Consider the following 9,788-nt stretch of genomic DNA (forward strand, 5'->3'; position numbering starts at 1 on the left):
GTTGAAGGACCCCCGTATCAAGAGGCTTAAGGAGAAGGACCTGTACTGGGTCGCAACGCTACTAGACCCTCGGTACAAGCATAAAGTGTCAGAAATGTTACCAACATACCACAAGTCCGAAAAGATGCGGCATTTACAAACCAGCCTGCAAAACATGTTGTACAATGCTTTTAAGGGTGATGTCACTTCAGGAACTCATCAACATTCCAGGGGCAGAGGTGCCAGTAATCCTGCCACGAGCACACCTGCAAGGACAAAGCCCTTTGGCCAGTCTGTAACGTCAGACATGCAAATGTTTTTCTGTCCAAGGCAGCGCCACAACCCTTCTGGATCCACCCTCAAAGAACGCCTCGACCGGCAGGTAGCGGACTACCTGGCATTAACTGCAGATATCGACACTCTGAGGAGCGATGAACCCCTGGACTACTGGGTGCGCAGGCTTGATCTGTGGCCAGAGCTGTCACAATTTGCCATGAACCTCTTGTCTTGCCCAGCCTCAAGTGTGCTCTCAGAAAGGACCTTCAGTGCAGCAGGAGGGATTGTAACTGAGAAGAGAACTCGCCTAGGTCACAAAAGTGTCGATTACCTGACCTTTATTAAAATGAATGAGGGGTGGATCTCGGAGGGTTACTGCACGCCGGAAGACTTGTTCTGACTTCTATGCAGCTGTCCTTCTCTTCAAGCCTCATGACTCCACACACAGCTGTCCTTTAGCGTCCTCCTCCTCCCTCCGCCACCGTTACAAACTAGGGTGCAAACCCTACTGGTTTAATTTTTTCTGGCCTCTGTGCTTCAGTGGCTGCAACCAAAAAAACTGGGCAAACAATGTCTACAAGGTCAACGTATGGCAAAAAATGACTATTTTCAGCATTTATATGGCATATTTTTTCTGGCAACTGTGCTTCAGTGGCTGCGTCCAAAAAAATGCATATTTTCTGCATTTATATGGCATAATTTTTCTGGCCTCTGTGCTTCAGTGGCTGCAACCAAAAAAATGCATATTTTCAGCATTTATATGGCATAATTTTTCTGGCCTCTGTGCTTCAGTGGCTGCAACCAAAAAAATTTATATTTTCAGCATTTATATGGCATAATTTTTCTGGCCTCTGTGCTTCAGTGGCTGCAACCAAAAAAATGCATATTTTCAGCATTTATATGGCATAATTTTTCTGGCAACTGTGCTTCAGTGGCTGCGACCAAAAAAATGACTATTTTCAGCATTTATATGGCATATTTTTTCTGGCCTCTGTGCTTCAGTGGCTGCGGCCAAAAAAACTGGGCAAACAATGCCTACAAGGTCAACGACGTTGACCTTGTAGGCATTGTTTGCCCAGTTTTTTTGGCCGCAGCCACTGAAGCACAGAGGCCAGAAAAAATATGCCATATAAATGCTGAAAATAGTCATTTTTTGCCATACGTTGACTCAACGTATATGGCAAAAAATGACTATTTTCAGCATTTATATGGCATATTTTTTCTGGCAACTGTGCTTCAGTGGCTGCGACCAAAAAAACTGGGCAAACAATGCCTACAAGGTCAACGTATGGCAAAAAATGACTATTTTCAGCATTTATATGGCATATTTTTTCTGGCAACTGTGCTTCAGTGGCTGCAACCAAAAAAACTGGGCAAACAATGTCTACAAGGTCAACGTATGGCGAAAAATTACTATTTTCAGCATTTATATGGCATATTTTTTATGGCAACTGTGCTTCAGTGGCTGCGTCCAAAAAAACTGGGCAAACAATGCCTACAAGGTCAACGTATGGCAGTTGTTTAAAGAGAACAGTAGATTACTAGCCAGCAAAGCTACCTAAGCTAAAATGTCCCTCAAATCCCTGCAGACTTCTGTCCCTCCAATACAGAGCAGTATCAAGCAGATTACTAGCCAGCAAACTTACTATCATCTGTCCCTGAAATCACTAACAGCTCTCCCCCTACACTATCTCTTCCAAGCACACACAGGCAGATTTTTCAGATACATTTTTGCCCTTGATCCCCCTCTGGCATGCCACTGTCCAGGTCGTTGCACCCTTTAAACAACTTTAAAATCATTTTTCTGGCCAGAAATGTCTTTTCTAGATGTTAAAGTTCGCCTTCCCATTGAAGTCTATGGGGTTCGCGAACCGTTCGCGAACCGCTCGCGTTTTTGCGCAAGTTCGCGAATATGTTCGCGAACTTTTTTTCCGACGTTCGCTACATCCCTAATGGTGCAAGATGAGGCAACTCATATCATCAAAGCCTTGGAGTATCGGTACATGTATGTATGATCACCTTAAGTCATACACACTATGATCTCCTCAATCCTCCGCAAAAAATTCCTATATCAAAAGATATCTTTATTTAAATTCACATTAAAATTCAGATACATACTGACCCCACATGGCACACCTTACGCGTTTCGCACCCTCCGGCGCTTAGTCGACTGAGAGCCGGAGGGTGTGAAACACGTAAGGTGGGCCATGTGGGGTCAGTACGTATCGGAATTTTAATGTGAATTTAAATAAAATATTTTTTTTACTGAAGAAAAAAGCCTTGGGACAGATATCTTTTGATATAGGAATTTTTTGCATATGATTGCCTGTGAACTGGGGCGAGTCCCTTTGGCTTAATTAAGGCAGAAATCAGATGTGGACTCCCGATTGATGAATACTCCTCAATCCTCCAAACGATTGTGATTGGATATTGGTGATTTTACTACCCTCAGGGGTTTAAATTATGGGGAATTCCCTACTACTTCAGTTGAACTGAAGAAACCACTTGGATGAGCGGTGAAACATTTTCAAGAAAAACTCTAATCCATGTCCAGTTGCCTTTGAACTAATTCTACTAGATAATGTATATAATCTCCTCCTTTTGTACATAGTCAGCTGAGCAGTTCTTTTCCCAGTTACCAGGTCATAGAAAACATATGATTAATCTGATCAGATTATTGGCGTGTGCAGGAAATTATTTTGGCTCTAGATGTACCTGGGCCAATAGTTTCCTCAAATGTAAGATATAGCTAAAAAAGGTAGAGGAATTACAACTGTGTGGCACAGAAAACAAATTCAGCTGAAAGCCAAAAGACTGACTTAATATGATCAGAAAGAGTCAACGTTAGGAATGTGAAGTGTAAATATCCTAATACTGCAATGCAAAAATATGTAAAGGGAAACTCATTTTTGTGTTTAGGAAACTTGATTTCTGGCCTGCTCTACTCTTAAATCTTCATGTGTATTACTGTAAACCTCTATCTCAGTAGTGACTTAACACGATTTCTGCTGACAAGTATCTTTATCAGAAGTAAAAATGTATCCAATACAAACTAAATACTCAACTAAATAAATCGAAGCAATGTCCTGACATGTAGGGGAATGAAAAATTACTCTAAGTGATGGGTTGCATTAAAAACCTGTATTACTTGGAAGTTCTCCATGCTTCCAGATGCAATAAACACAGGAGCAGACGGCACAGAAATATGAAAAAAATTGGTAAATATGACACTAGCAATATAAATATAGGAATAAACTTAATAATGCTCATAATACAGCTTTCTTTTCCTCTCCCCTGTAATGAAAGAAAGTCCTCATCTCGAAAGCACCAGCGTTGTCTCACAGTGAGGATAAAACTAAGCAAGAGATAAATCAGTTTATTACAAAACTGCATCAATGTCAGAGAGAAAGGCATGGGGAAGGCAGTAATCCTTATCATTTATCTAGGGTGGAAGTTTTTCTATCTGAGCTGTGATTAAGATAAAAGATGGGGAAAAACACTCATCAGCAAAAAAAATACAGAGGCAATATTCAATTGGAAGAATTTCATATATTGTTTTTCAGATAGAAAAGCGCTGTCTGCTTACAAGGTGGGGACAATAGCAGAAGACTTTTAGAAGGACACTGGGACATATTCACACAACCTTCTGGGAAGAACAGCTGCTTTCCTTTGCTATTTATAGTGGGATGCAAGTGCTGATGAGTGGAATGGCTTAGATGTACCTTCCTGGCATGGCTGTGTATAGATCTGAAATCCAACCAGAAGTGGCATAAAGTGGACCTGTCACCCAAACATAAAAAGCTGTATAATAAATGTCCTTTTCAAATTAAACATGAAACCCAAATATTTTTTTTAATTTAAGCATTCCTAGCTGTTGTAAACTCATTTAAAAATCAAATAATTTTTACAATGTAATTGAAGTTCATTTCTCTAGACTAACATGATAAAATAGGATTTGGAATTATTTTTATGGGTGACGGGTCCCCTTTAAAATGCAATGTCCCCTCTGGCCCTGTCCTGGCAAAAACTAGACAAATCTAGAACAAGGTGGCAGCTGTTGACTTGATTGAGATATCTTAAGAACCAAAATCAATTTTCATTATAATTCGTATACAGAGTTTTTAAAGTGGACCTGTCACCCACACATAAAAAGCTTTATAATAAAAGTCCTTTGCAAAAACATGGAACATCCATACCTGTGATAAAACTGTTTAAATACATGAGCTGTCAATCAAATATTACCTACCCCACCTCTATGCCTGAGGCACAGAGGTGGGACAGTCTATTACTTTCTGATGTTGATATTGATGTGGTTAATAAAGCTGCAGCCTTTAAACTCCATCTTGGGCTCCAAGTATCGTTATTGTAATTATTACGTTATCTACGAAGTTATACGTGGAAAGGGTAAGACCCTTAACGCTGCCCAGGTCATTAGAAATCAGTACTCAGGTGCAAGGTAACCCTGTATTTATAGCCTGACAAAGACAAAACTTCTTCTACACCTTGTGCCAACTAGACCTCCCTCTGAATGGCATGCACTTTAGCAGATGGGTAGGGGATGGGAGAGGGGACGCCTACATGCTGCCCCCAATTCTGCCATATGCAAGAGGTGTGGAAGAGGGGGAAGAGTAGATCTGTGTGCTCCATTCTGAAGTGTGGAGTAATCAGAAACAATGTGTAACATCACATTGTGCAGTTCTGGAAACAAGTGTTTTATTGTGTAGTTTTAAAGGAGAGATAAAAAAGTAGAGCAGAAATGTTGTACATTATGTTTTGGGCTTTTGTACCAGCCCAAGGCAACTACAGCCCCTTGGCAATAAAGATCTGTGCCTCCGAAAATGCTCCAGTAGCTCCTCATCTTCTTTTCTGCTGAATCACTGCACGTGCTCTGTGCTGCTGTCACTTACTGAGCTTAGGGACTGACAAACAATATACTGAATATAATATAAATGTCACAAGACAGGCTGATTAGTAAAAAAATCATTGGTACATGGCAGCTGAGAAACTAGCAATCAGCATCAGCATTTAATAACGTGGCATCAGCTTATATGACAGGCAAACCTTTTTTTCTGCTTGATGATTTTGACAACAAAATCCAAAATGGGAAACTTCTGTAGCAACTTTGAAGGCCTGGATCATTACTACTATAGAGATGCTGGACCTTTAGGTTGATTCAATAACATCAATATATAAAATGTGGCATTTCTAGCTGTATTCATTTTTAGGGTTTAGTTCTCCTTCAAAGGTTATTGGCACTTTGTGTTTTTGCATGGAGAATTCTGTTAACTAGTACTCACCTGACTTTTTTGGCAAATGATAGAAGCTTGATGGCAAGGATTTTAGTTATACCTCCAGCATCATCATCGGAGCCCAGTCACACAGGAAAAAATGGTTAGAATCCCATCTACATGAATGGCATATAAACATTAACTCTGCACTGTTGCTTGGAATGCCTGTGGCTGTCTTAACAACGGAGGTGAACAACATAAGAAGCTTAGATGCATCAATGTAAGCTGATGAATTGTACTTGCAAGCTGTACATGAAATGTAAACCTCTTACATAATAACATAAATAAACAAAAGGCAATTTAATCTTTTATGCCAAAAAACAAAAAGGTAGTGGAGTAACTAGCAAATCAGCTGGCCCAGGTGCAGGCCCCAAGGGGTGCAGGTACGATTGCAAAAAAAAAGTATTATTATAAGGGTTTAATATGTTAATTAAGATATCAGAGTTTCCCTTTAAAGGACCCATAACACCCATAATACTTATCAAGGGTTGAAGTGAAATTGAGGGAATTTTAAGTTAAAAAATTAGAAATAATTTTTGGATACTTCGACCATCGAATAGGCTATTACAACTTCGATTACAACTTCGACCTTTGATTTGAAGTAAAATTGTTCGACTATTCGACCATTCGATATTTGAAGTACTGTCTCTTTAAAAAAACTTCGACTTCAATACTTCGCCAACTTAAACCTGCCGAAGTGCTATGTTATGCTTCCAGAGCATATTTCCAAGTTTTTTGTATCTAAAGGATAACGATAACGATAAAATCGTTCGAACCATACGATCGGAGTACTATTGAAGTACGATTGGAGTACGATTGCAAAAAATCTTACGAATTTCGTAGTATTCAATTCGATGGTCGAATTTTGAAGTATTTTCCACTTCCGCTTTGTAATTATGGGGGTAGCCATTCAAATTGGGCTACAGGGCACATGTATATACATGTGCAGGGGGGGTGGCCAAGTGCAGAGTAGTTACTCCACTGAACAGAACTGTAGTATTAAATTTTTTCTCATATAAAATTAGACATTCGTTTTCAAGAAATAGTCACCCATAATATTTGTAGGTGTTGGATAAAGAGAACTTAAAATTAAAAGAAAATTTCTAATGACATTCAAAGGCCTTACAGTAAATATGCAAAAAATAATGCTGTCTTCCAATACTGCATTGTAATATAACATTATCCAACCTGTCATTATTTCAAGAACAGCAAATTTTCCCAAAAAGCCAGATTTTTTGGGGATTTTTGCCCGAATAGCCAAATAGTCTGATTTTCAGGCTAATTCCAGTGCAGACCACAGAAACTTCCAAATAGGATAGGGATCTCTCCCGTTGATTTACAGTATATACAGGTACAACCTCGGCAGGTCTGAGATGGTGGATTTTCGGATTTAGATTTAGACTTTTTGCAGCCTTGGGGTATAATAAATCCTGAAAAGTTTTTTTCGACTACAAAAAAAAAATCTAACTTTTCGAGGTTTTAGCATTCCATTTGATATGAAAGGCACAGCTCTAAACAATCAAGAAAGCCAGGCCTTTATGAGCTTTTCATTTCATGTGAGCACTGTGTTCTACTTACAGCCTTCCTTAAGTAGAATTTATAAATATAAATTAAACTGATAATATACTAGTTTGACTCAATTAAGCACTTTTTTTTCATTGTACTTCATATTTATTTTGCTTGATATGTTTCAGTTGCAAGAGAAGCGGCTGCTCGAGTCAAAAGCTGACATTAATGATACAGCTCAAGGCAATGTTTCTTGCATTGAGCCAAATCTTGTGTGATTTAATAACCTGAAGTAACTGTTCACTCTAAATAAATGAATGTTTCAAAACAAATTTCAAACCCTGGTAAAATAAATCTGTTCCTTTACCTCGCTATGGAAATAACATGCTGGTGGGTCTTTTAGATGCACGTGAATCCACTGCAAATTTCATGCATTCTTCATTGATTTCCTCAAATAACTGTTAGGATTACTTTTTTATGACTTTTTAAAACATGAATTGGGATTTATAGTGGGGAATGATAAGCATAATTGTGTCAAAAGGGTCTCTTAATCAATGAAAATAAATAGTTATCACTGAGCCAATCTTTACTTAACATTTTTAATAAAGATGCAGTTATGAAAATGGTTGGGAACTGGGGTTTTCCCAGATAAGGATCTTTCTGTAATTTGGGTCACCATACCATAAAGCCAATTAAACCAGGTAAACATTAAATAAACCTAAAAGAATTGTTTTGACATTGTGCAATGAGACATATTGCAAAGTGTTTATTGCACTCTGTCCCACTATCAGAATCAGGACTGGAACTAGGGGTAGGAGAGTAGGCACGTGCCTAGGGCACAACATTTTGGGGCACCGTGGCCGGCCTGGTTGTCTGGGGTGCTCAGATGGTCTGAATGGAGAATAAGGTGTAAGGATATCTGCACAAAGACCTGCATTACCACATTGAATACAGTGCTGCCTACATTATGCAGCACTGTATTTATGAGGGCTGATGGCGGGGAGGCAAGTACCCACCTATCCAATTTATGGCAAGGTGCAGAGAGTACCATATATACTCGAATATAAGGAGTTTTTCAGCACCCAAAATGTGCTGAAATAGTCTACCTCGGCTTATACTCGAGTCAATGACGCGAATGGCTGCACTTCAGCAGAACACGTGCTCCTGTGTGCACACACCATTCACTTCCTACCCGGCCCGCATCTCCCCGGCACCTCCCGCTCACATGACGTCATCAGAGGCAGCTGGCAGCATGACGACGGGCGTAGTTCCTTCTACTGCAGCCTCCCCACCTCTGCAGTCCTGCTGCGCCTTGCGAGAACTCGCACTAGAAATGAGCTGTGGCCAAGTAAGTGCGCAGGCTGGTGTTCTGGGCCAGGGATAGGGGGCAGGCTTTTGGAGATCCAGATGCTCCAACACAGAGGCAGGTTTATCCCTCTGCTCGCGTGTGGAGTGGGCTGAGCCTCTGGGGGAGCGAGCTTGTGAGTGTCTCATTGCCTTACCTGGCTTGCATTTGGTACCTGGCTTGCTAACTAAAGCTCACTAACACACTCTCTCTAGAGAGTGCTATAATAGTGGCTATCATGCACACTAGCTTCACCTCATTCACAGGGTCCCTGTACCCCAACTTCTCTAAAGCGGTTGTCCCCTTATGGCCAAACACTTCTGGGGTCTTTTTGACTCCAAGCTCAATGGATCATCCACCCAGATCAACTGCTGCAGGCCAAAAAGGGAGGACCTCCCCCTGCAAAGCACTTTATTGCAGTGATGCTGGATATGGTTATCAACTTAGGGCCAATGAAATGTGTATGTAAATAAGGTACAAAGCGTAAAGGTAGCCATTGATGCAAAGATCCGCTCGTTTGGCGATGTTGCCAAACGAGCGGATCTTTCCCCGATATGCCATTAACAGGCATGGCTATATCGGGGGTAATCTGATTGTTTGGCCATATGGACGAACGATCAGATTACGATGTGCCATGGTCTCCGGCAGGATCGGTCTGGTCAAAATCAAACCTGACCGATCGACCAAACGACCGATCTCTGCCGGACGAAAGATGTCGGCACACGCCACACACGATCCGAAAATTGTACGAATCCTCGATTCGTACGATCGGATCTGTGTGTCTATGGCCACCTTTACATGGGTTTTAACCCAGCAATAGGGAAATGAGGCACTTGAAGGGAATGAAGCCATAAGGGCCATTATACTTATGGGTTCCTACATATCAATCCCCACAACCATCCATTTATTATCTAAAAACACCAGACTTTGCTAGTCTAGCTTCATAAATGCACTTTCCTTGTTTCAGTTATACAGTATTTTTTAACTATTTCCCATATCCATTACCCATTATTTGTATGTCAGCTGCTTGTAGATGGAGTTACTTTGTGGTGTTTAGCAGCTCGTGATTCCTTCTTGATGACAACAAACTATACATAACTACATAAAATGTACTGATTTGACCAAATGCATTGTCTTAAATTGGCTTATCTAACTTACAAAATTGATGAATTCTTAAAAGACTTCTCCTGTAGATGTTCTGGGGGCTGCAACTGTGCACCAAAGTTTGCCTTTTTTTCTGCCCATTGATTGGTTACACTAGCACCATTCTCAGGGCTGCAATGCATTGCACTATCCAATCAACAGATGTCATCAATGTATTGGATGATCCAAGAAGGAAGTTTCATCATTGTTACTGATGGCAGAGATCAGAGATCAAACCCAGTGGAAAACAA

The 9,788-nt window shown here is 40.5% G+C and overlaps 1 long non-coding RNA gene across 1 annotated transcript in view; it reads right to left on the bottom strand.

The window, feature by feature from the left end:
• LOC121399085 overlaps positions 1–5,702 on the bottom strand; it is an 83,211-nt gene extending 77,509 nt beyond the window's left edge. Inside the window, exon 1 of the long non-coding RNA XR_005964742.1 lies at positions 5,553–5,702. This is a non-coding gene — a long non-coding RNA (uncharacterized LOC121399085). The remainder of the gene's footprint in view (positions 1–5,552) is intronic.
• Between the last annotated feature and the right edge of the window lie 4,086 nt (positions 5,703–9,788).

This window comes from Xenopus laevis, chromosome 9_10S (genome assembly GCF_017654675.1).
Source record: "Xenopus laevis strain J_2021 chromosome 9_10S, Xenopus_laevis_v10.1, whole genome shotgun sequence".
In the NCBI taxonomy this organism is placed as follows: Eukaryota; Metazoa; Chordata; class Amphibia; order Anura; family Pipidae; genus Xenopus; species Xenopus laevis.